This window comes from Anticarsia gemmatalis, chromosome 23 (genome assembly GCF_050436995.1).
Source record: "Anticarsia gemmatalis isolate Benzon Research Colony breed Stoneville strain chromosome 23, ilAntGemm2 primary, whole genome shotgun sequence".
Lineage (NCBI taxonomy): Eukaryota > Metazoa > Arthropoda > Insecta > Lepidoptera > Erebidae > Anticarsia > Anticarsia gemmatalis.
This window is the reverse complement of record NC_134767.1, coordinates 8,387,169-8,413,659: the sequence shown is the minus strand read 5'-3', so window position 1 is coordinate 8,413,659 and position 26,491 is coordinate 8,387,169. Positions and strand designations below refer to the sequence as shown.

The following is a 26,491-nucleotide window of genomic DNA, read 5'->3' as shown; positions in this document are numbered from 1 at the left end:
AGCAGTAATAACCGAAATATTATTCATAAAAAAAAACATACACCGAACCCGAGACCGCGCAGTCGCATGAACAAGACAATCCGGTCCCATACATTATGTTAATTACACACATTAATAGCGATATATTTAACAAGTTAATTAGTTGAGTTGATCCCTGACAGTAATAGCCACGGTTTTTATAACGAATGAATAAAAATGTTCATTATCTCTGCTTTATGTGGTAAAAGAAAGTTTGTAAAAGATAGTTTGAAATTGCTGGACCGATTTGTGATGTAACTTTAGATATATGTAAATATAAAAGAAGATATCGAATAGGTATTCAATTATTTCTTCATAGCTCTACAACTACAATGCAATTACATATCTCAGTTGACAACAGCTAGTGTGCGTCAAATTGCTTACATACAATTATTCTTAACTTGACGTGTTGATGTTATAATGTAAGAGAGAAAAAATGTGAGAAGGCAACAATTATTAAAAACAAGACACCCGGCAAGAAAGCTTAATAGGTACCATTAATTGCATGTATTTCACATATCTTCAATGACACAGGAATGCTGGCTGCAAGTAGTCATACGAACCATAAAAATGTAATCTCCTCGCTATCGCAAAATAATAATTAAATTCGTCAAATACTATGTATATTCAAAATTTTAAGAACTTTTTTTAACCCGTAGCTGTTCCACTGTTGAACAAGGATCTCCTCCCAAACAAGGAAAGGGCTAGGCCTTGAATATAAACTATATAAAAATATTTCGAGTTTTGAGTTCACAGTCAAAAAAAAAACTACATCAATTTGCGTTTTGTAAAATAAACAACTTTGGTAGATCAACGTACTGACACCACTGGACCAATTCAATACAGCACTTAGTCATACGGTTCAATAAAAACAAAATAAACATCATGAGTCATCCCATCACGACACAGGCTTAATGCTGAACTGAAATAGCTAACTGTGTCAGTTAGTTCACATTTAAACTGTTATGTAACAGTAACTAGACTGCACTAACTATAGATTTAGAGTTACGTAGAGATTTGTAATACAGATAGTTAGGTACTAGATATTATCGAGAAATCTAATATATAAAATTCTCGCGTCACAGTTTTCGTTACAGTACTCCTCCGAAACGGCTTAACCGATTCTCATGAAATTTTGTGAGCATATTGAGTAGGTCTGAGAATCGGCCAACATCTATTTTTCATACACCTAAGTGACACATTTTTTTTTATATGGCCAAGCAACGTTTGCCGAGTCAGCTAGTTATGATATAAATAGTGATAGCCGGTAAAATGATCTTGTTCATTTAGGTCAAATATTGACACTTATGTTGTCAAGATGTATGAATGTGAATGAGACTAGGAAAGTGTGTAAGGATTGTGCCAAGTGGCGTTCTTTGGTCTCTACTTAAACCTATGGAGAAAAGGCGTGATATTATGTACGTATGTATGTATGAACCAATGTATAGATGATTGAGGAATATATCAGATCCTGAGTCCCCAACGGTGTCTACAGGATCAGAACTTTGTATCTTCTTAAGAACTGCGATAATAAATTTTCAGACATGTATGGTTCCATTAAAAAGGTGTTTCATCCCATCAGGTGATAACTTTTTCATACTCACACAATTTACTTTGCAAAGATCTATGATTTTTTGATGTTTATATGTTTGCCTGTTTATTGTTTTGTATACTATCTTCAATAGAGAGGAAAATAAGCAAAAGTTTTTAGCCAATAATAGACCTGAAAACTCTCAATGACATACATCTGCAAATAAACACCTCTAAATGTTATCATGTTCTTAACCGTTTTCCGACTGCATTCGTGTCATCTTTTTGTCATAAATGTGGCTGGTTAAAACATATTACTTTCAAGTGACAGGTTTACAGTTCTATTCTTGGTTGGTGAATTTACATCTTAACTTCTTTCCATAAAAAATAGGCTGCTATCATAATACCAAGCTTTTCCTCCTGAGTTCTATATATTGCATTTTAGTAGAAAGCATATTATTAAAGAAAAAAATCATTTATTACCAGTCCAGAATTACAAAATTATGCTTATAACTACGACAACCCCACTTGTCGCAGCCTGTATCGTGGCTATCGAAGTTCTGCATGGTCATGAAAATAATAAGAAATTAGAAAATGTATCTCCAAAAATTTTTGGATGGTGGAAACACGCTCCCTCTTATTTATAAACACACTATAAACCTACTAAAATATGTGTATATGTTTTCTCTCTTTCATTTAGCTAAGGAGTGAAAGAAACAAAACACTTTATAAGCCTTTCATAACTTAATATATTTTTAAGAATAAGAGTGTCTGTCCTTAAGATTAATAATAATATTATAATCTTAACCTTAGATAGGGAATACCCTAAGACAACTAATAAATCGTGCAATGACATCATAGATACTATGAACTGTAGGTTATATAAACAACTAACTGACCCACGTGTCTCTACGAAGTTTCATCCCGTATACTGTAAATCTGATACAACATGAAAGGAAAGATTGTGGAAAGAAATAGCTCATATTTCGATGCTAAACTCATGAAAATTGGTTCAGTAGTTGAGCCACAAAAACGTAGCATACTTCATAATTGTAATAGAATTATTACTAGCAACTAGCCCCGGGTTCAGGCTTCACTTGGTTTAAAAATGATATATAATAAAAATCCTTTACAAATTTTACACATAAACCTTCCTCTTAAATAAGTAGTAAAAAAAACCGCATCAAAATTCGTTGCGTAGTTTTAAAGACCTAAGCATACATATGTACATACAGACACAGAGACAGACAGCGGAAAGCTACTTCATTCTATGCTATGTTGTGATAATATTATAGATGTATCTTATGGCCTTTACTAAGAAACTGTTATTATATCTTTTCCTTATATTTATTAGAATTTAATCATAATACTCGGAAGTGTATATTGTTTTAATAATAGTAGGTAATTATGGATGTTATCTACCTGAGTGGTAGTTAGTAATACACCTCTTGACTTCAGAATTAGATAACACGACTTTAATATTTTTAACCCCCGGTTTCTGAGGTACATTTTATTCAATAGCGTTTAAACTCATATAAAAAAAACGCTAGTGAATAGGTTAACTACCGCTAAATGTACTCAAACATCGAGCATAAGTACTGATACTCGTATAATATAAAATAGGATATTGAGATGACATGGAAATAACTGATATTATGTAAAAACGATGCGATAAGTTTTTGGCCTCACGATGTAAGTGTGTCCCATTGCCTAAGGGTTGTTTTTATACGAGTCTAAAATATCTTAATAATATTAATCCTCGATATTCAAAATTATAATTACTTTATGCAAAATTTAAATATTCAAACGGTTATAATTTGTACCATTTAAAATAAAATAAGAAATATTTTGCTTCATCTGTCCAAAAAATCGGTTTTATCAAATAAAGTCCGTACAATGTAACCATTTCACCTACACATACACATATACCAACTATAGGTATACTTATGTATCGCAGTAGCTGTTATTTGAACCACGTGAGTAGCACGTATCGATGCTAGCGGCATAACAGATGTTCCGATTGACTGCTACCACCATGAAGTTAGGAGATGTAACCAGGATAAACTCTTTACATACTAAAATTTATCCCCTATTTCAGCTGCTTAGAAACTGTTGGTTGAAATTAGAGATGAAACGGATAGCAGTTTGGCCGGATACCGGATACCGGATATTCGGCCTACCACCTGGCCGGATAGCCGGATATCCGGCCGCCGAATATTCGGCGGACCTTAGCCGTTTGGTGCAGCGCACACACACTTGGCGTAGGCGACGTGCGAACGACCGGGTGGCCTCGGTTTGATTCGGGTCTTTTCGTTGATGAGCGAAGTTAGCAATTCTTTCATTCATTGACTTATTGTGTCGATTGCAGTGCAGACACGTGCGTGACTTTAGGTTATTATTTCATTGTGCTATTGTTATTTGAAAAATTCAAGTTCTTAAGTCTTACTAAATAAAGTAAATAATTACTAAACAATTTTTTTTATCCAGACCTTTTTTTATTTCGGCCGGATGTCTATCCGGCCGAATAGTAGTTATCCGGTATTCGGCCGGATAGTATTAAAGCCGCCGGATAGGCCGGATACCGGTTAGTTACCGGATATCCGTTTCATCTCTAGTTGAAATCATGTAAAAAGTACGCTTTTATTGGATGCAACGTGCAATGCAGACTTTCGCATTTAGAATATTAATAACATATCTTTTATATTAGATTGTAGCGAAACTTCTGTAATGAATGGCGGAAATTATATGACTTATTCGATACACACTTCGTCATATTTGAGACCAACCCCGGTTTCTCAGGTAGTTTATCTATTCAATAATGTATAAACTTATAATATATAAACATGACAGTTTGAATAGATAAACCACCGCCAAATGTGTCTCAGAAACCGGGCATAAGTAAATAAATTACATTAAAAGGTTGAAAAGCCTTTACACCGTCAGTTCCTTTTTTTAAATTCTATGCCAGTCTCCAGTCGGGAGGGTATACCTTGTTTGTAAAACAACAATATCATCGAATTCAGGAAAATTTTAACAAGTATCTAAATATAGCAAACATTTTCCGCAATTATCTGTTCTATTGATGTTTACAAAAAAAATCCTAGTCATAGTCTAAATATCCTTTTACACCTTTCTTAGTATTCTATAGTCGTCATACAAGTATGATACTTTAAACAAATGCGGTTATTTCCTGCACTCTATGGCTATCTCACTGAACTGGGGTTATTACGTCACTAGCTCTTCAAATAAATGCATCATGATAAATTAGAATGGAAATCAAAAGGTCGTGGTTTTCAAAAATGGTTTTTTGGCTACAGATTGCTATCTTTTCTATGACGAAATGTGATAGTCTAAACTTTAGCCTTGGTAGATCAAATATGTTTTTCAACTTTTGGAAGACCAAAAGGTCCGGTTTTTATTTTTTTAGAAGTCTGGGACGTTTTCAAGTCATCGCGAATTGTACACAATGATTGTGTGCGACATTTTAACATGGCAATCACCTTGCTTTTCATTTAAATCACAAAAGTTGCTACTTGAAAGGTTTTGTATTTAATTTTAGTACGTCTAAGTAATAAGTAGCTGACTAATCAAATTTATTAGTGTATCGTAGTACTGCTGATCAAAAATAATAGTTCTAGTTAATAATGTTTAATGACAGACCGAGATAAATTCAAATAACACTCATGAAGCAGAGTGTCTGCTCTATCGTCATAATGACTGTAAATTTTGAAATCCTCCTATATTCAGTAACAAACAAGCTTATTAACTAAGAATAGTTTTATTAGACCAGCATACATTGGCACAAATTCAAGTTAATTTCATAGTAATTACGTTACAATTTTAATTGTACTGTTGAAATAATTCGACAACTTAGTAGAGAGATTGGCACGCACGATATATCTGGTTTATAATGAAGAATTCTGCGTTTTTCCAAAATAAAATAGCCGTATCAAACGGGCCAACATCAGCTGCGGGTCACTAATGTTCTAAATTCAGATTTTTTTATACGTCTCTCTGCTATGAACCTTGCATACAAGGCTCTTTACTAAGTTGTTTGGCTATAGTCGTTGTGCAGTTATTATGATTGGAAGTCCAGGTTGCAAGAATGCGAATCGTTTGACGTCAGTTCATATTTGAGTCGTCTTTGATTTGATTGAAACTGTTGCACTCAGACGGTAATAAACAATCCCTTATAAATACACTAGCTGACCCGCGCAACTTCGCTTGCGTCACATAAGAGAGAATGGGTCAGAATTTTCCACGTTTTTGTAACACTTTTTTACTGTTACTCTGCTCCTATTGGTCGTAGCGTGATGATATAAAATATGTTTTTTTTACGAAAAATATTCTTAAAATTATTTATATCTCTTAATATAACGAAGTCGCGCTAAGGCATATCCGCCATTAAAACAGTTGCCATGACAGCGGAATTTTGTTAATTTAATGTCATAATAATATTGATTATTCGCGACTTCGTTCGCCACCTGAATTTCCCGGGAAATGCGTCATTTTCCCGGGGTAAAAAGTAGCCTATGTCCTTTCTCGGGTATCAAATTATCTCCATACCAAATTTCATGCAAATTGGTTCAGTAGTTTAGGCGTGATTGAGTAGCAGACAGACAGACAGACAGACAGACAGACAGAGTTACTTTCGCATTTATAATATTAGTATGGATGACTTATCAGCAAGATTGAAACGTGAACATGCATACATAACACCACGCCTGTTAAACCCAAAGGTAAGCAGAGGGGAAGTATATGTTTCGGCATTTACAATACTAGTTCCATGTAATAGGGGGCGTGCTTATTGCCATGAGCACATTATTTAACACCGAGTTTCGATTAATAAATATTCTATTAAGACTTCAACTTGTACTTGGCCAACGCAGTGCAACCACGGCGAGTGCAACCTGCGCCGAAACGTTAGGCATTTTAAAGTAAAATGCGTGTTGGCGTTAATTTTCGTATTCTATTATACATATAACTTCAACGTCCTACGGGATGAGACTCTTGCCAAACGGGTCAGTAATGAGAAAAATACCATCCGGGAATTTAACGCGAGAAGTCAAGCTCTTCTCTCTCTCTCTCTCTTAGTTTACTTCCTAAACTCTGTCCCGTTTTAATACAGTTTCATGGTGTTCCTTATTTCAATGATAGCTAACATTCTACAAGTGTAGCGCATTCGCTGCGTTCTGATTGTGTATGGCCACTATGTAGGCTTTACTGCGACCTGCAAACCTGTACCTTATATTATGTAGCTATGTTGATTAGGATAAGTAGATAGTAAATACTAGGTCAGGTTAATTGTTGCATTAAGCTTTAAGAAGTTATGATGATCTAGCTTCTGGTAACGATTTTGTCTACTCCGAAATATTACATGGGATTAAAAGTTTCTTAGGTTATAAACTATTTTCAGTAAAATATAAAATAAACTATGCGTATGCTGATTTTCATTAAAATATACTCAGTTGTAATTGCGAAGTGCCTGGTTTCTGAGTACATTTAGCGGTAGTTTATCTATTCAATAACGTTTTATATGAGTTTAACGCTATTGAATAGATAAACTACCGCTAAGTGTACCTCAAAAACCTGGGGTAAGACTGTAACAAAAACATTACGAATTTTCTCATTTATAATAGCCTTAATTTCCTCCCATCTGTCTACATAGAAACAATTTCTCTGTAATACTCCGAAAAGCTTTAAAACAAGATATAAAACTACAAAGTGAGATACTAGTCGTGCGCAGTCGTAAATCCGCTACAATAGGCCAGCGTGCCGACGTGAGGTCGTAAGTTCGAGTCCCGACCTGTACATTATTAATGTACTTGTAAACGTGTTTTCAAAAATGTTAAGGTTATAAATGGGTTTCTTAGATTTATATTTTCTTGTTGCCTTGACTGCCTCTATAGCGGAAACAGTTACAGTAGTGTATGCGACTGTCAGAGGTCTTGGGATAATTTCTCGGCTCAGGCAAAGCTTTCGGTATTTTCTTGTAACTTTTTTTTATATTTCCAAATTATAGCTCGGAGATTGGTAGTCGGTAATTGGTAAAAGACTCGCCCATTATTACTTGAGGACTGTGATTGTAAATGGCTAAACGTGGGGTATTTTTAACACACCTCTGCCTACATCTTTGGGTATAACAGGCGTGATAATTATGTATTTTCTTGGTTTTGAGTGGCTGTAGTGCAGTGATTAAGCTGATCATCAATCGTCATCAGTGCGAGGAGGTCGTTAGTTTGATGCTCACGCAGAAGAACAAATATTTGATTAGCCATTATTTAAAAAAAATGTAGTAATATAATAATATATTAGCTCTAAGATGCAGTAGCAATTGCCTTACACCACCCAGAATGCGAACCGTTATAATATTATTTATCTAAAAGCTTCTGGAAGCTAAATCCTTAATTACTTAATTTTACCTAGGAATTGAATCCCCGCCTACCGTTTATAAGCTATTTGTAAAATAAATACCAATATACAGTTATTAAGTTAAGAATCGCGTTAGGTTAGTTGTTTATATAAATCATACGGGTTTCATCTCGGAATGAGAGATGTGTTAGATCTTGAGTCTATGCTGCTTCTAAGTATTATATTATTATTTTGAAACTTAACACTGACGATTTCTTTTTTAAAACATACTGTAAAAGCTTTATATTCTTATAGAAAGTATGTTAGGCGTTTACGACTAAACCGCCGAACTAATTTTGATGAAATTTGACATGATGATAGGTGAAGACCTAGGGCTGAACAGGGGCATTACTAATATATAAAATCAATCTTTAAGCGGCTGAATTTGGCAATGATATTTTGTACGTAAGCGGAGTCATGCGGGTTAATTGGTTAAAACTAAAAATCATATGTATGACAATATTATTTTTCTTAGAACCTTAGGGAGTGGGTGTTAACCTTCAAATGTTCTAAATAAAAGTGTAATCTGACTAACCAAGTAACCAGGGTTATGAAATACGACCTCTGTGTAGGTCGGCCTTTGCTGTAGCTAGTGGTGTGGAATATCCGAAATTGTATCCGAATTTAAATCTGATTCATGATTTTATTCTGTAAAATTGTGTACTTTTAAGACTTTGCAGTTTTTTTAGAGCAGTGATAGCCGAGTGGTTTAAGTTGACACCTCCCACGCAAGTGGTCGCAGGTTCGAATGCGAGGCAACACACCAATGACTTTTCGAAGTTATGTGTGTATTAGAAATAATTGTCACATGCTCCAACGGTGAAGGAAAACATCGTGAGGAAACCTTGCATGCCTAAAAATTTGTTTAACACATTTATTGAGGGCATGCAAAGTCCCCAACCCGCACTTGGCCAGCGTGGTGGACTCAAGGCCTAACCCCTCCCTCATTACGGGAGGAGACCCTTGCCCAGCAGTGGGACATTAATGGGTTAAATTTATAAGACTTTACGCACTTTTCCGGATTGGTTTGAATCGTTGAAGTAATGTTTTATTTTGATGAACATAATACATAATTCGGATATCGATATCGTGCTCCGAGGTACAGTAGTTAATGCAAAACAAATAATGTTTGTCCCGTTAGTCCGAACAGTGCCCGTATCATAGGGCTCATATATTTAAGCTGTTTTAATTTGTATATGCTGTAATAACGTTATTTGTATGTTTGCAAAGTCTCCGAGTACAGATTCATTACTAGCAAAGGGCATAATTTTCACCTAGTTTGAGAAAAATTTGCCCGGCCTCAAAGAAGCCTATAAGAGTATTATTATGTTAGTACTACCTTCAGCCAAAACAATAGTATTGTTATGTAAAAATAACTACAATAAAACACATTGTCGTCAAATATATGGATTCATGGTGATTTCAAAATAAAAGAGTGTTTGTTCTCAATGAATGGTTACCAAAAAAATACGTCTATAGTTCTTACAAAATAATTAGTTCTACTTGATATTTGTGTAGACAATAACACGTTTTTGAATTTGTTATTAAATTGCTCATTGGCGCAATGGTTAACGTGGTCGTCTCATTGCGATAACCGCCGCGTGTGGCGGGTTCGAATCCCACCCGTGACAAATATTTGTGTGATGAACACGAGTATTTGTTCTGAACCTAGTTGTTTATTTATGTATGTATTTAGAAGTATATAAGTATGTTGATCAGTAGCAATTCTCTACAATTGGAACCATTGAGTATCGAGAGTTTAACATTTGAAATTATTATGTATTAATAAAATACGAGCATTACGTGTTTGATATATTTATTGACAGAGAATGCCAAATCGTTATATGATTAATATATGGCATCTACCATAGAGTAGAAGGAGTTTAGGTGGAGTTTAGGTTCACCACATTTCTCCCCTCCTAACCTCTTAGCTGTTCTGCTGAATATAAGATGCAGCCAACACCTGGTTGAGGTGTCGGCGCCAGACATCGCCGTTGTCGGTGCGGATCTCGTAATGAAGTCGGCCTAGACGTCTTGTGATAGTACCAAACTGCCAACGGTGCGAAGCACTCGTGTAGTCACGGGCCTGTACACGTTCGCCGACTTCCAACTGTCTGACCTTGATCTCTTGATGTTTTGATGTAGTTTCCTTATGGGTGTTTAGAAACATGCAGTGTAATGCTGTTCGAACTTCTCTTCCAAACATTAACTGATAAGGTGTCTGACCATTCAAGTTTGGTGTCCGTCTGAGGCGAGTTTTTACCATAACAAGTTTCTCTTGAAGATTACCCCTTTCTCCCTCTAAGCTTCGTAAGATTCTCTTGACTGTTTGTACGTATCGTTCAGCTTGTCCATTGGTTGCAGGGTGGTATGGAGCAGAGGTTTTGTGCGAAATCATACAGTCTTTTAGAAATTTTTCGAACTCTCCCGATACGAATTGTCGGCCATTGTCTGAGACAAGGAGTAGAGGTGTTCCATAGGTGCAAAATAGTTCTTTCAATTTTTTGATGCACCAAGAGCTTGTCGTTGATTTAGTAGGTATAATCTCTGTCCATTTCGAAAATGCGTCTACAACTATTAAAAGATAGTATCCGTAAACAGGTCCGGCAAAATCAATATGAAGCCTTTGCCAGGGGCCCTTTGGGTGTTCCCAGTGGTGTAGTGGTGCTTTCTCTGGTTCATTTTGTTGTAATCTACATGTTCTACAGGACTTAACTTTTGTTTCGATATCATTGTCAATTCCTTTCCAGTATACAAAACTGCGGGCCAGTAGCTTCATTTTCACAATGCCCGGGTGACCGAGGTGTAGTTCGTCCAGCACTCGTTCGCGTAATGTTTTTGGGATTAAGACTCGCGTTCCTCTTAGTATACATCCATCTTGTAAAGTAAATTCATTATCATTGTAACCGAGCGTTTTAAGTGATCGGCCAGTTTGTAATGCGAGTACTAATGGTGTATAATCGGAATCAATACTTGTCTCTTTCGCTATGATATTTGGGTTGACATCAATGGTATGTATTTGTTGAAGTTGAAAGCTGTAATTCTGGTCCATTTTGTTTGCCTTTGTGTTTTCTACTGGGAACCTGGATAGGTAATCTGCATTTGAGTTGTTAGGCGAAGTTCTGTATTCAATGTTGTAGTCAAATCCAGATAAGAAATGAGCGTAGTGGAATAATCGCATTGTACTCATTGCTGGTAACGTTTGATGTGGGTGGAAAATTATTGTCAGTGGTTTATGGTCTGTCACTAGGATAAATTTTCTACCGTAACAATAATAAAAGAACTTCTTCAATCCCCAGTATATGGCAGTAGCTTCTTTGTCAATTTGGCTGTACTTCTTCTCGCTATCCGATAGTGTTCTGGAAGCGAATGCTATCGGTCTTTCTGATCCATCTGGGAGTCTATGTGACAGTACTGCTCCGATTCCCAGTGGAGATGCGTCTGTTGCAAGAACCAAGGGCCTCTTGGGATCAAAATGTATAAGTACTCTTTCGCTTAGAATTTCTTTTTTAATGTGTATAAAGCTCTGTTCGCATTCTGTAGACCATCGAAAACTAGATTCTTTCTTGAGTAAGTTGTTCAGTGGATTCGTGATCGATGATAGGTTGGGTATAAATTTGTTGTAAAAATTTGCCATTCCAAGAAATGTCCTCAATTCTGCGGTGTTGACTGGGCGTTCTGTTTTAATTATTGCGTTAATCTTTTCTCTGTTTTTGTGTAGACCTTCTTTGTCGATAGTGTGTCCCAAATAGTCGATGCTTGTTTTGAAAAAGTGGCACTTATTTTTGTTTACTCGTAGGTTACTTTCTTTTAGTTTGTCTAACACGAGCTTAAGTCTCTGTAGTAATTGTTCTTTGTTGATGCCTTGAATGATGATGTCATCAAAGAAACATTTTACACCTTCGAGATCTTGAAGGAGTTTATCCATAAATTTCTGCCAAAGGCTCGGCGCGACCTTAACGCCGAACATTAGGCGGTTCACCTTAAAAGTGCCTCGATGCGTACTTAGTGTTTGTAGCATTGCGCTTTCTTCATCCATTGTCATGTTGAGATATGCCTGGGTGATGTCGAGTGTACAGAATAGTTTACCTCCGTTCATCTCTGCAAATATATCTTCTATCATAGGTATTGGATATTGTTCATCTTGTATGACTTTATTTAGTGTAACTTTATAATCAGCGCACAATCGGATACTCCCATTCGGTTTGACAACTGGTACCACTGGAGTACCCCAATCAGAGTGGTCGACTTTCGTGATGACACCCTGTTTGCATAGTCGCTCGATCTCTTCATCCACTTTGGTTTTTAAAGCGTACGGTATTCTACGTGGTTTGATAAAAATTGGTCTTGTGTTTTCTTGTAGATTTAGGTGTCCTCTGTAATTGGGTATTTCGCCTAAGTCGGATCGAAATACTGATGTCTTGTAAAGTTCCAAAAGCTGGTCTAATTCTAGATTTTCTGATTGCTGTAAAGTTTTTATATCTGCTAAATTTAGAGTTTCGAGTTCTTTCATCCAACTCCGGCCAAAAACGGGGTCAACGTTGTTGTTGATGAGGTATAATTTACCGTGGAATTCTTTTCCTTGGCATCTGCATTGAACGTATGCAACACCTGCAGGTTCGATTACTTCGCCGGTATATGTTTTGAGTTTTATATTAGTTTTAAAGATTCTTTTGCCGATTTTCAATTTTCTGTAGTCTCGTAATGACATAGAAGTAAGTGTGGCTCCAGTGTCAAATTCCATTTTTATCTTAGCATGTTCAATGTGTACCGTTATCATGTATTTTTCGGATGTTTCACCAGATATAACATTAATATCATTCCATTCATCATCATCGCTTATCGCTGAGTCGTTTAATTGATTTATATCCGGTGTAGTCTTACTGGGCTTCGCATCTGAGCGCCGTTGTAGACACACACTAGCTAAGTGTCCGACCTTCTTGCATTTATAGCATGTTATGTTTATAGCGCTACATTTCTTGGTTTCGTGATTTAAACCACAGCGGAAACATTTCCCTTTTAAATCTCTTGGTGTGATTCCTCTAAAAGGAGATTTTTTTGAATTATTGTAGGAATCAGTGGAAATTTTATTGATATTGTCACTACTTGGTTGTTCATTCGGAAGCATTGATGTATTTTCTGCTTTACTCATTTCAATAGATGTTGCAATCTGTGTCAGGTGTTTAAATGTACATACTGTTCGGTCTTGTAAAATTTTTGTACGTGCGTCGCTATCTTTCAATCCTCTTATGAGTTGAAGAGATAAAAAGCTTTCTGAAATGTTTTTCTGGCAGTGTTGACATTTAAATTCGCAGTTGGTAGTGAGCTTTTTTAAATCTGCGGCGTATTGCGCTACTGTTTCATCCGATTTTTGAGTTCTCGATATAAATTTATGTTGTAGAACCCATTTGCTAGGTTTTGGGTCTAAGTAGTCGTCAAGTGTTTCAGTAATTTCGTTAAATGTCTTATTCAATGGTTCGTCTGGTGCTATTAAATCACATAATTTTTCATGGAGTTCTGGTGATAATGTAGACAGAAGAATATTTGTCTTCATGTGGGGCTCAGTAATTTCATTAAGTCTAAAGTACACTTCCAGACGTTTTTTAAAGTTATTGAACGTTTCTGATTCATGTAAAGGATTAAATTGAATTTTTGGTATAATCTTATGGTATTGGTATATTCTATGTTGGTCTTCCTGTCGCTGACCTTGAATAATGTTTTTTTTTGTTAAAAGTTTTGATACTAAAATAGTGTGAAGTTCTTCGAATTCGTAGCCGTAATTTTGTTCGTGTAAATACGCTGTTTCATCGTTATCATCTATGGTTTTGTTTTCTATCTTCTCTTGTAACTCTCGCAGTGCTGTTATGGTGTCCTTCAAGGCTGCGGAGCGAGCGGTGATGTCCTCGTCAGACATCGTCGCCCTCTGCTCGATGTAGGTATCGAGTCTGGTGAGCATCCCACGTAGGGTGCTCCGTTTTTTACGTAGCTTTTCCATTTAGGTTCAGTTTTTCCTCGTCGCCAATATTATGTATTAATAAAATACGAGCATTACGTGTTTGATATATTTATTGACAGAGAATGCCAAATCGTTATATGATTAATATATGGCATCTACCATAGAGTAGAAGGAGTTTAGGTGGAGTTTAGGTTCACCACAGAAATGTACAGCCAAAATAGTTTCTACGACGCCCGCTAGAGGCGCTGATTAGATTTTCATTCAATTTTTTTCGATAGCCAGTAGTGATACCCAATTTGTCTAGTTGATATAGTACAAACTCTGCTTAGTTTGGAATCAAATGACCGTGTGTGAGTTGTCCAATTGGCCATCTATATTCATATATTATGTATATATACATAAGTGTTTTGATTTTATTTGTTTTTTCCTTAAACACCATAAAGACTCCATTGGGAATCGGTTGAGTTTTGTGGTTGAATAAGTCATTGTACTATCAGTTTCATGTTCCACGGCCTTGTGCTATGTTAAACGTATTTTGAACATATATATTTTGTATTTTTCCATAGCGCAGTAGTCGCCACGCCGCTATTTTTGCGTCGGAAGGTCGTGGATTCGATTCCAACACGGAACAATTATATTATTTGTGCGTTCCACTAATAGTTGTTTCGGGTCTGGTTGTATTTTGAGCCTGTTGTTGGTATGTTCGCAAAAATCTCCGCTACACAAGTCATTCTTAGTGCGGGATTGTTTTTTTTAATAAAACAGTGAATTAAATATAAGAAAAGAAAGGGTTAAGAGAGGGGATGAATGTTTGTATTCAAATTCTGGCCTAAGTCACGCGGACTAAAACGCGGGCAGAAGCTAGTCTCATTATAAATAACATAAACATTTTCATCGTGCTTGATACCCGTTTGAATTGTAAAAAAAGTTAACTCCAAGATCTCATATTATCTATACATCTTAGCTCATAATCATAATTATACGGAATATCCGCACTTTTTCCCAACACTAGTAACCAACAATTATCACAAGTAAAACAACACTAGTCAATTCACAGTTTTATAATAAAAAAAAACAAGTTTACTCTATGCCCCGACTAATCCCACGCAACATTTCTAATACAAGGAACTAAATGTACTAGAAGTGTCACACTTTTTGTTTGTCTGTGTGCAAATCTTACGGAACTGCAGAAACGGTCTCGATTGTGTTCATTGTATTTCTTGGATATTGATTGATTGGTCTTGTATGTATGAGATTATTTTTCTTGTAGATAGAAGAATAGACTGTTAGTATAATCTTGGAGATTGTGGGACTATTTGAGGTTCATGTATTAGAAATCAATGGTGTGGAAAAAGTAGAGCAGCGGTACTTCCATGCGACGTGTCATAAAACTCAGGGAAAGAAACGGTGCAATTTTATTTCAGAAATACCTCTTCTATTCATAACTTTTAAACTCTCGCGTTGCATGTTTAATGTATAATAGAATACTGGAATTAACGCGAACACGCATTTTACCTTAAAATCGCAGTCAGCCTGCGACCACGGCAAGTGCAACCTGCGCCGAAACGTTAGGCATTTTAAGGTAAAATGCGTGTTCGCGTTAATTCCCGTATTCTATTATATACCTCTTCTATTGCTCCAAGTGTCTTGATTTTCCTTCCAATTTCAATCCGACCACGCTCAAGTTGCGAGAGTTTAAAATCGTTAATTCTAATTGTCTTCCTCTTACTTATCGTATGGTTAGTGGTCAATCTAGTGTCAAAGTTGTCCAAGCCGCCCGAAAGGCCTTTGACATGGCTTAACGACTGTTATCTTAATAGATAACAACCGGGACCGACCTTTTACGTGGCCTCCGAAGCACGGAGACGCCCAGCTCAGATACCACTATGCGGTCACCCATCTATAGAAGGACCGCGCCAACGGTTGCTTAACCCACAGATCGTTTACCGACCGGTGAGCGCAACTGGCTATGGGTATTCTAATTGTTACTTCTGTGAATCGAATTCAAGGTAATGAGCAGTATTCGATACACTTGTAACTGGAGTAACTAAAATGGCAAATGTGGTCAGCTAGCATACATACACACATGTACGATTTTGTTTGCCCACAATTTTTCATAGAAACAATTAAACTCAATAATTGTCCTTAAATTTCAAGAACTCTATACTCCAATTAATATGTTACAAAAATATATTTGCCCTATTGTTTGATGACACATCCAGTATAATATTATTATATTCTTGTAACAGCACGCGCGGATATTAAAACAAATAATAATTTTATGACTGCACTGTGGTCTATGGTTAGGGTTGCCAGTTGTTTGTGTAAATTTGCAAGCTGGTTGCTAATTAATTCTGTGTTTTTATATACATATGTTGTGTATTTCTTTTGTATTCGGTTTTATCTCTATTTACCATAGTAGCATAGTACCATAGTGGCATTGCAGATAGGGCTTGGGCCAATTTTGGATTAACCTTAAAAAAATCTTTTAAATTGCATGCGGCTTTGTTGACAATACGTCAATGGTCCCGACTGTATTGTAGAACCAAATCTTTTAAGACGTTAAAATGTTAAGTTTTTCAAATATCCATATAATTATAATTAGTTTTAATCGAAGACCTGGTTCGTAGGTATTTTCTTTGAAATTTCAATAAAAATTGTATTGTTTGTCTATCCTCAACGAATATCATTAACAACATAAATAAAAAATATATGTTATTTCAAGTAGTACCGTTTTACTCACACCCATTTTTAATATCATGTGTTTTATTGTTTGCCAACCCTACATCGTGGTGGATTACGAGCTACAAAGCTTTGCGTGTACATTATTACTGCGTGCTGTTTCCGTACAAATAATAATAATTATATTTGTTTTGTTACAGGTATGTGGTCGGAACGAATTCTGCTTTAATTTGATAAGTATTTAGTACTAGCTGACCCGCGCAACTTCGCTTGCGTCACATAAGAGAGAATGTAAATCTATTTAAAGTAGATCGTAAGAAAACTGATTTTGACGATGTAAATGGTGCTCTTACACAGGTTCTCAATTGGTTTACAGCCAACAATTTGTTGTTAAATTCAAGGAAAACCAAATGCATTAGATTTACCATGCCCAACGCTAGGAATCTAGGTACGAACGTAGTTCTAAATGGTGAGGTATTAGAAATGGTCAATTCCGCAACCTTCCTAGGTATAGATTTAGATAATAAGCTTCAATGGGGCAGCCAAATAACAAAGCTCGCGGGCAGGCTCAGCTCCGCAGCCTATGCGATAAGAAAAGTAAGACAGTTTGCTGGTGTAGATGCGGCAAGACTGGTTTACTTTGGTTATTTTCACAGCGTTTTGTCCTACGGTATTCTACTTTGGGGCAGAGCTGCTGATATAGACACAATTTTCGTAATTCAAAAAAGAGCAATTCGCGCTATTTACGGCTTAGGAGCGCGGGACTCTCTGCGGGATGTATTTGGGAAAATAGGCATACTGACGGTGGCATCACAGTATATTTTTGCGAATTTGATGTTCATCAAACAAAACATAAATTCGTTTGCTAAGAATAGTGACATTCATAACATTAATACCAGAAATAAGCACAAATTAGTAGGTCCCTGCAATAGATTGCAAAAAGTACACAACTCATTTGCAGGTCTTGGTGTTCGGTTGTATAACAAACTCCCTAGCAGTGTTATGGATCTTCCCCAACAAAAATTCAAAGTAGTTGTTAAAGATCATCTTATTAAAAGGGGTTATTATAAGGTTGACGATTACTTAATGGATAAGAAAACATGGGATTAGTTAGTTACGCGTTCTACAGAAATCGAGATTAAATATCTATATATTTATATATACATCTTTGCATTGTATAAACATTAATCAGTCATTTCAACTCTGTAACAGAGAGGTATTGCACGAGTCTCAGTGGTATTCATTTTTCTTTTTTTTTCATTGAAATGGTGGGCTCCCATGCCAAGGTTCGTCATGCTCACTAAAATGTCATTGCTTGCGGCGGCGTCGTGTGCCGGGTCACCCCCTTCCCTCTAATATGTGCGAAGGGGGTGATGGCTGGTCCACGCGTCATACTCGTGAACGGGTGCTGCTTGGGGTGACTGGTCGTCCTGGGTGTGGTGACTGCCATAATTTTTTTTTTTAAGCAACTACGTTTCACTAACTGTACTTCCTTTACCACAGTATGCTCTTGAAATGCCTCTTATGATTTCATTTATATTATTATGTGGGTAGATGCTCCCATCATGCTTCCAATACTATTTATATCTTGTTTATTAGCACCTTAATATATTGATTTAATTTATGTTATGACCAAAGTGTGTTCGGTAGTGTTGGTAGGTAGCAGCTACTTACATCATCAATGTTTTATACCAGCATAAATATTGTTAAAATCATTTGGCGATTAAAAAGAGTGGCCAGGAGTTTCTTGCCAGCTCTTCTCATTGGCCCTACCTTCGAACTGGCGGTAAATTCACTCTCTGTATCATTGACTATCATAAGCGTCAGCACTTGACCTAAATGAATAAATGATTTGATTTTGATTTTGATTTTGTGTCAAAATTTTCCCCGTTTTTGAAACATTTTTCACTGGTACACTGCTCCTATTGGTAGTAGCGTGATGATATATAGCCTATAGCCTTCCTCGATAAATGGACTATCTAACACTGAATTTTTCAAATCGGACCAGTAGTTCCTGAGATTTGCGCGTTCAAAGAAACAAACAATCAAACAAATAAACAAACTCTTTAGCTTTAATATCAGTTTCGAAGGGGCCCGTGAGGGGCGCTGTTTGAATTCTCATTCTCAAATACGATTTACTTTAACGTTAAATCAATTAATTACTATTTCTAATACACGCATAACGTGAGAGATGAGTGCTTATAACTCGTTAGGACATCGAATTAACAGCAATTAACTAATAATTTTCATTAGTCGTGCTGTAGTGTAACATTTTCTCATGACAATATGAGTGATATTAATTGCATGGACATGGTTGAAGACCCGGGATTAAGTATCTTCTTCTTATTGTATGGTTAGTGGTCAGCCTAAAGTCAAAGTTGTTCAAGCCGTCCAAAAGCCTGGCTTAACGACTGTTATCACCGGGACCGACACGTGCCTTCTGGAACACGAAGGGCAAGTAAAAAGTCGGTCCCTGTCGTTGTCAATTATTAAGATAACATGATATCATTAAGCCAAAGACCTCTCGGGCGGCTTGAACGACTTTGACACTAGGTTGACCACTAACCATACGATAGATAGTAAAATAGATAGTATCAGAAGAAACTGTCACATACTAAATATAACAGCTTAGCTATTACATCGCAGCAAAGCTACATAGCACATCTTTAGTGGAAAAGTTGTCTAAAATTATCTCATGGCAGTATGAATGATTTTAACTCGCAATTATTTATCGCGTGTCAATTAAAATATTTCTCAGCCATTAACAGTTTTGTTTTCGCGTAGTAATACAACACATAATTATAGAAAGTATATTCGACAATTAATCAAAGCGAAATTCCTTTTTTTAGATATGTAATCCATTCAATAGTACAATTCGATGAGATTGACTGCGGGTAGTCACGAATAGATTTGCGCGGTGAACTCGTGTTCGAATCCCGTGCACGACACAGTTTTGACGGCTTTATACCCGAAGGTGTACAGTCTTTTCGTAATTAATATTGTTTCTCTCATGTATTATGAGACTTTTGCCAAATACTGGGCAGTGGGCACGTTAACAAACTCTCTAGGCTATGTTGTCCAAATAACAAATGCAAATTAGAAAACCTCTTACTTTGTTTGGAAATCGAACCTGAGACCTCGTGGTCTGCAGTCGCATACACTACCGTTGATACACAGTCGACTAGAGAGTGTACTTATTGTATTGTGCACACTTGGACACTAAAAACAATCTTCTGGGCTGTTGGCTAGTTTTAACAAAACTGGCCGTTATGGCTGAATATCAGTTGCGACGCTCTATTTAAATATCTAAATATATTATACAAAAGAGCTATTATATTTTTCTGCAATATAAATAAGCGCTTGGACTTTCCAAACCGTATATTTATATTCCTTAAATGATGTCATTTTAAAAGAAACGTGGACTTTACTTACGAAAACAAAAAAAATAAAATGTTTTCCTTAATCATTTTCTTCATACATACATAAAATCACGCTTTTCAAGAGGGAGTGGCCCGGAGTGGGTAGAGACGCTAACGCCACTTGCTACGATCCTTACAAACTTCTCTTGCTTCGTTCACATCCATACATCTTGTCATACAGGACCGCCGGTTACGAGTACGCACCTAACCTTTTTAAAAAACGTAACTGATAATTTTGATCTCTGTCTTTTTACTGTATACATATATACATAAGTATTAGTCCGAGTTTGCCCCTGTCGTGGTTAGTGTATGCGACTGCCGCGTAGAAGTCTCGGGTTCGAATCCTGGGTCGAGCCAAAAAAGTATTTTATGAGTTTTTCTGTTAAGAATTTCTTAGAGATTTCCCGGTTTTAATGAAACTGACCGCCGTAGCCGATTAGGACGATATTTTTATTAGTATTTCTTGTCCGAGAATCGAACTCGTATTTCAATGGCGTGTAGCGCCGTTCATTACGTCAAAAGTTCATTGACCTCTCAGTTGTTTGTAAATGTTAAAACGCATAGAAAGTGTAATAATGATTTATAATTTCATAATTTATATTTACGTTGCGCGTAACTGTATGATTAATTGTTTGTAATAGATCAGTGATGTTGTGTGAAGGAATGTCGAGGTATGTATTTGGATTGGTAGCCGCAAAGCAAAGTTAGTTATAGAATAGTGACTAAATTACAAAATTAAAAAATAAGCCGTAAATGAAAATGCCGGGAAAGGAAGCCATAGAAAGGCATAGACACTTAATTTAAAAGTACTCAAGCGGTTACTTGGAGATAGGAACTAATTAATTAAGGACTTATGAATAAGAGTAAGATGACCTATCTAAATTTTTGATAAGCATCATGAATGATAAAAAGTAGAATTATCACCAGATGATGTCATAAGTATTTGTTACGTCGATAACGTTCCTGTATTTCGGCTTTACTCTCGCCAACGTCCATACCATGTTGAACACACCGGTTCTCGTCCGATCACCGAAGTTAAGCAACATCGGGCGTGGTTAGTACTTGGATGGGTGACCGCCTGGGAATACCACGTGATGTTGGCTTTTTGCTTTTTGTAATTTTAAGCTGTATTTTTTCGTTCCTATTATGTTAATTTTTAATTCTTCTTAGTCTAGATTTAAATGTAAATCGTTTTGTTTCGCTTAGTTGTTACGATTTATGAAAGTAATTTTATGAATGTTGTTAACATATTTCATAACAAGATTTAAATTTAAATTGAATTAAACTTGTTACATCTTAGTTACATCATTTTTTGTATCCACATAATAATTTAATATGATACTTTTACATACATTTCGAATTAGTGCTACTGTGATTATAACATTTAAACTTTCGCGTTGCATGATCATTATACAATAGATACAATGTATACTTAGCTCATAAGTAACAACAGCGGATCCATCTCTGAGGTTAAGCTTCACTTGCCAAGGATGTTCTTTGGATGGGTGATCTTATGAATATCGAGTTAATCCGTGTTTCGGAAAACTAGTTAAATTGTGGGCCCCGGCTGTAATTTTCGCAGATCTTTGACAGTTGATACCAGTAGTCAGAAGGTTGAAAGTCTGACAACCAGTCTTACCGATGGGTATCGTGCTAAACCCAGGTAATTGGGTTGTGGAGGTCCGATAGGCAGTCGCTTTACGTAAAATACCGGTATTCAGCTGCCTCTGGGGAAATTGGAAGCTGACTCCAACATGGTTGGAAGAAAGGCTAGGATGGTGATGATGTTGCTGAAAAATTCGTTTATTCTTCTTCTTGTCGTATGGTTAGTGGTCAACCTAGTGTCAAAGTTGTTCAAGCCGTCCGAAGGCCTTTGACGTGGCTTACCGACTGTTATCTTAACTGACAATAACCGGGACCGACTTTTTACGTGCCCTCGGAAGCACGGAGATGCCCTGTTCAAATACCACTATGCGGTCACCCATCTATGGAATGACCGCGCCAAAGTTTGCTTAACCCACAGATCGTTTACCGACCGGTGAGCGCAACTGGCTACGGACGTCTCGAGTTCGTTTATAAAGAAATCTACAATGTTACATGTCACATGTCGCAATGAGCAATAAAGGTAGATCTAAAGTCAGCGGACAAAGTCGCAGGAATTTGCTAGTTTAATGATATAACTATTGAATGTATAATTACTTGAGTATATTATCAGTATCTGATGATTATTTCTTTTAGGTACAGTTTTAACGGTATAAAACTTATAATAATGGATACAGTTACTGAATTACAGGCTGAGGTGTAGATAAAAAATATTTTGCAACATCATTGATGATGATTTGTTTGATAGAGTCATTTTAATTTATTTAATGAACCATCTTATGTGAATCGGTTACTAGGTGTAAGATAAAAAAAACCTGTGGTTTTTTTGTTGGACATAGGCGCACAAAAACATGTGTTCTAATATTTGGACTTATATGGACATAGTAATTTTCTTTCTTCCTTTTTTCAGTATGCTATTGTGTTAGCTAATTTCGCTTCGATATGTTTAGCAGTTTGGCCGCAATAATTTAACAGGGCGGGCATACAGTCATCTATTTTAAATACGATTAAATACTAATGAAATTTGGTGATATATTTTAAATAACAATAACAAAACAGACTAAACTACAATGAATACGCATATAGTAGAATGGTGAAATTACTATGTTTGTATTCAAATCAAACCTGCAACTTCACGATAGCGCGTAGTCTTAACCACTGCGCCCACACTTTGCTTATCAATTCCATTGTCCCATTACATTAGTGTAAAGATCAATGACCTTAAGCAGTTGTACAAATAAGACATCAAAATTATGGCTTGAGCACCATGTGTTACGGAAACTACACACGGATCAATTTAAATGATATAGCTAGTCTTTGCATTATTATTATAAACTTGGCTCGACTTTGTCCGGGTATAGTACAATTTCATCCCGTTGATTCCATTGCCGTTGAGTCACTTACAGCCAGTGGTGCTCACCGGTCGGTAAACGATCTGTAGGTTAAGCAACTATTGGCGCGGTCATTCTAAAGATGGGTGACCGCATAGTGGTATTTGAACTGGGCGTCTCCGTGCTTCGGAGGCCGCTTAAAAGTTGATTACGTTTGTTGTCAATTATGATAATAGTCGTTAAGCCACGTCAAAAGCCTGGCGGCTTGAACCACTTTGACACTAGGTTTGCTACTAATTATACGATGAGAAGAAGAAGCCGTTGAATTTTTGTAATTGGTTCAATCTGGTCAATTTAGACCATTCAATCGGTCAGATTAGTAGTTCGTAGTTTGGTTATGGTCGTTAATTGTCAAATATACAGTGTGTCTATGTAACGGCATAACATGAGTGTGACTTACTCATTTCACCCTGCTGCATTGACAATTGACCAAAGAGTAACTTGTGCCGACACATCAAGAAAAACCAAAGTAAAAAACATGTACAATGGAGTTTATGCCCTAGAAATATCCACCACTATAAAACGGTAACACAAACAATAACTATTTAAAAAAAAGATTTTTCTAGACGTTAGTCAACCTCAGTCTACCATAGAAATCCCATCAAAGATTCTTCTATACTTATGGCATAACTTAAAGATTCCCCAACAATTTACCGACTAGTGCAACTGCATGAGTAGTTTGATATAATACACGTATTAAGAGATTACTGACAAACCAGTTATTGGTTGTGCGTGGGCAACAGTGGGCATACAACCTGCCACAACGTGCTATCGGTATACTTAAATAATGTGATATTGAGGTAAACTGTCGTGAAATATGTTAGGATTCCTAAAAATTGCGGATTTGACGGATTAAAAACTGCTATGGCCAAATATCTTGCCGTTTCTTCATACGAGTGACCAAGTTTTTAATGGTCTTAATTGTGTGGCTGTTCCAAAAAAATTCAGGGAAAATATTTTAATCTTAATACATAACTTACTCGTTTTTTATAGAAACTACTGAACTAGATTGTGACGTCATATTGGAAGTATTAAAATATTTTTTATTTTTCAAAATATAATATGAATATAAATATTTTACAGTGCATTTCATTAAGTCAGCTACTTAATTCATAACTTCTAGTTGATTTCTGTTTGATATTCAGTTCAGCCTTTGTACTGGCTTAATCTACTTTAAAAATAATCAAGCTATAAATACTTCTTATCCAAAACAAACCTTTAACTTTCAATAATAAAACTCAATAAATAAAACATCAAAAATAACATAACAATCATACAAAAGTTGAACGTATTTTCAAGTGGTTTAAAATCAAAGGTGTCCATATAACATCCTGCCTAACAAAAGTCCACCTTAACCCTTCAGTTTTAGGGTTGAAAATCAATTGTATGATTTGTAGTATAATGTAGTCTGTGTAGAAGAAAGCGGGCCTTGTAACTGACACTTGACACGATGTGTGTTTCCATTGTTTGAAGGCACGATTTTAACGTCAAGAGCTTTTTGTAAGCTTTTGAAAAATTGAGAGCTTATTTTTAGATTTTTTGCTTGTTTGTTTAAGGTAATTTATGCTTGTAAATGTGAAGGGAACAAGTCACGATTTGAGAAAAAGTTTTTTAGAGTATTTTTAAAAGTAGTTTCGTTTTGTGTGTTTTTGTTTGTGTTAAGTCTTGTTAGATGGCCTTGACCTAATTTCCTAGTTTCTGAAGTGAATTAATGAACTAAATTGATTGTTTTATTTAAAAATAGTTAAATGAAGGTAGAATGCCAAGTTTTTGCAGATACTATGATCATGTTCTTTTCCTTTCTCTCTTCCTTTTTGCTAATTCATTTACTCATAATCATAATATTTAGAAACTACTAGGATATCTTTCAAGTTTGCATAAACGTTCACCCAAAAAGATTTTCTATTTCTACTTCCTTCATAATTTTGTAAGCCAAAGACTTTGATAACACAAACTATATTTAATACTGTCTGTTATTTCGTAATGTATACTCCAATCATTTCTAAGAAAGTTTCTCGTATGACGTCAAACAACGGACACAGACACATTCAAGTGCTTATAGTCGAACGTGGCAGAGCGATCAGTAACAAGAGCAGTCTTATAACTGTGAGCGTATTACATACTGTTAGCCCTTTTGAAGTCTATTTCAGTTATAATACTGATGGTATGATTTTATTACATCAGTATTATAACTGAAGCTAAGCTAAGCTATTTAAACTAAGCTAGCATTTACTAGCTTCTATCCGCGATTACAGATTTTTACCCGACGTTTTGATCACCCGTGACCACGATTGATGCAATACGACCGAAACGTTGTATAAACAAAATTATAACCCCCGGTTTCTGAGTCTACATTTAGCGGTAGTTTATCTATTTAATAGTGTCAAAAATCATGTAAAAAATCGCTATTGAATAAATAAACTACTGCTAAATGTGCTTAAAAACCGGGGGTAAGGTACCTTAACTTTTCCCCTTGGTCCTACCTTCCGAGCTGGTGGTAAATTCACTCTCTGTATCATTGACTATCATATGTGTCAGCTTTTGACCTAAATGAATAAATGGTTTGATTCGATTTGATGGTAAATAGGTTTATATTTCCAGACCGCATAATAGATGAATTACGAGTAACAAGAATTTCAAATTTTCCGGTCTTACCCCCTGACGGAACTGCACTAAAATGTATTACAAAATAATTATAGGTTAGTAAAAAAATAATAGATTACTTTACTATTTGTTTAATTTATAGACTGTTCCGTAATGTCAAAGTTAATTCTAGTTATTTTCCAAAGATATATTGTGTTTTTTTACTGCTAACGTACAAAACAAAGGTGAAGAATCATTCTATGCAATTAATAGGATTAGTTCAATGATTATTATAATTTCGTGACTAGGTATTTATAAAACCAATAAGTATTCATTTACTGTTTAATTATCATTAAACTGCACGTTTGGCGCGGTAGTTAACGTGGTCACCTCGCGCTTACTGTTGAGCCTCGTGTGGTGGGTTCGAATTCCACCCGGGACAAATATTTGTGTGATGAGCACGAGTGTTTGTTTTGAGCCTGGATGTTAATTTATCTATTTAAGTATGTATTTAGAAGTATATAAGTATGTTTATCAGTTATCTGGTTACCATAGTACAAGCTCTACTTAGTTTGGTATTACATGACCGTGTGTGAGTTGTCCATTGATATTTAAACATCTTCATAACATAAAAAAAAACTACGTCATCTTAAAGAATGTGAAGAAAAGTACAGTTTCATTAAATTATTTAAATTCGTCTTTGTTGCCACACAATGATTTGCGATCTGCCTTCAAATGACTGACTCATTCTATGCAATTGGCATTTCTCTCGTACCTTCTGAGTTGAAGAAACTTTCAAATACTACTAGAAATTTTAATCGACGACATTTGATTAATATTAAGTTTATTTTGTTTAGTGACTTGGGGAAAGGTTTCTGGTGACTAGCTTTCATAATATT

General features: G+C 35.9%; 1 protein-coding gene and 1 non-coding gene across 3 annotated transcripts in view; both read left to right on the top strand.

Annotated features, from left to right (window-relative positions):
- Positions 1-26,491, top strand: part of LOC142983163 (facilitated trehalose transporter Tret1-like) — a 129,301-nt gene that overhangs the window by 35,878 nt on the left and 66,932 nt on the right. The window lies entirely within an intron of this gene.
- LOC142983306 (5S ribosomal RNA) lies at positions 21,001-21,119 on the top strand. The gene has a single exon (XR_012960071.1). It is a non-coding gene; the product is annotated as a 5S ribosomal RNA (ribosomal RNA).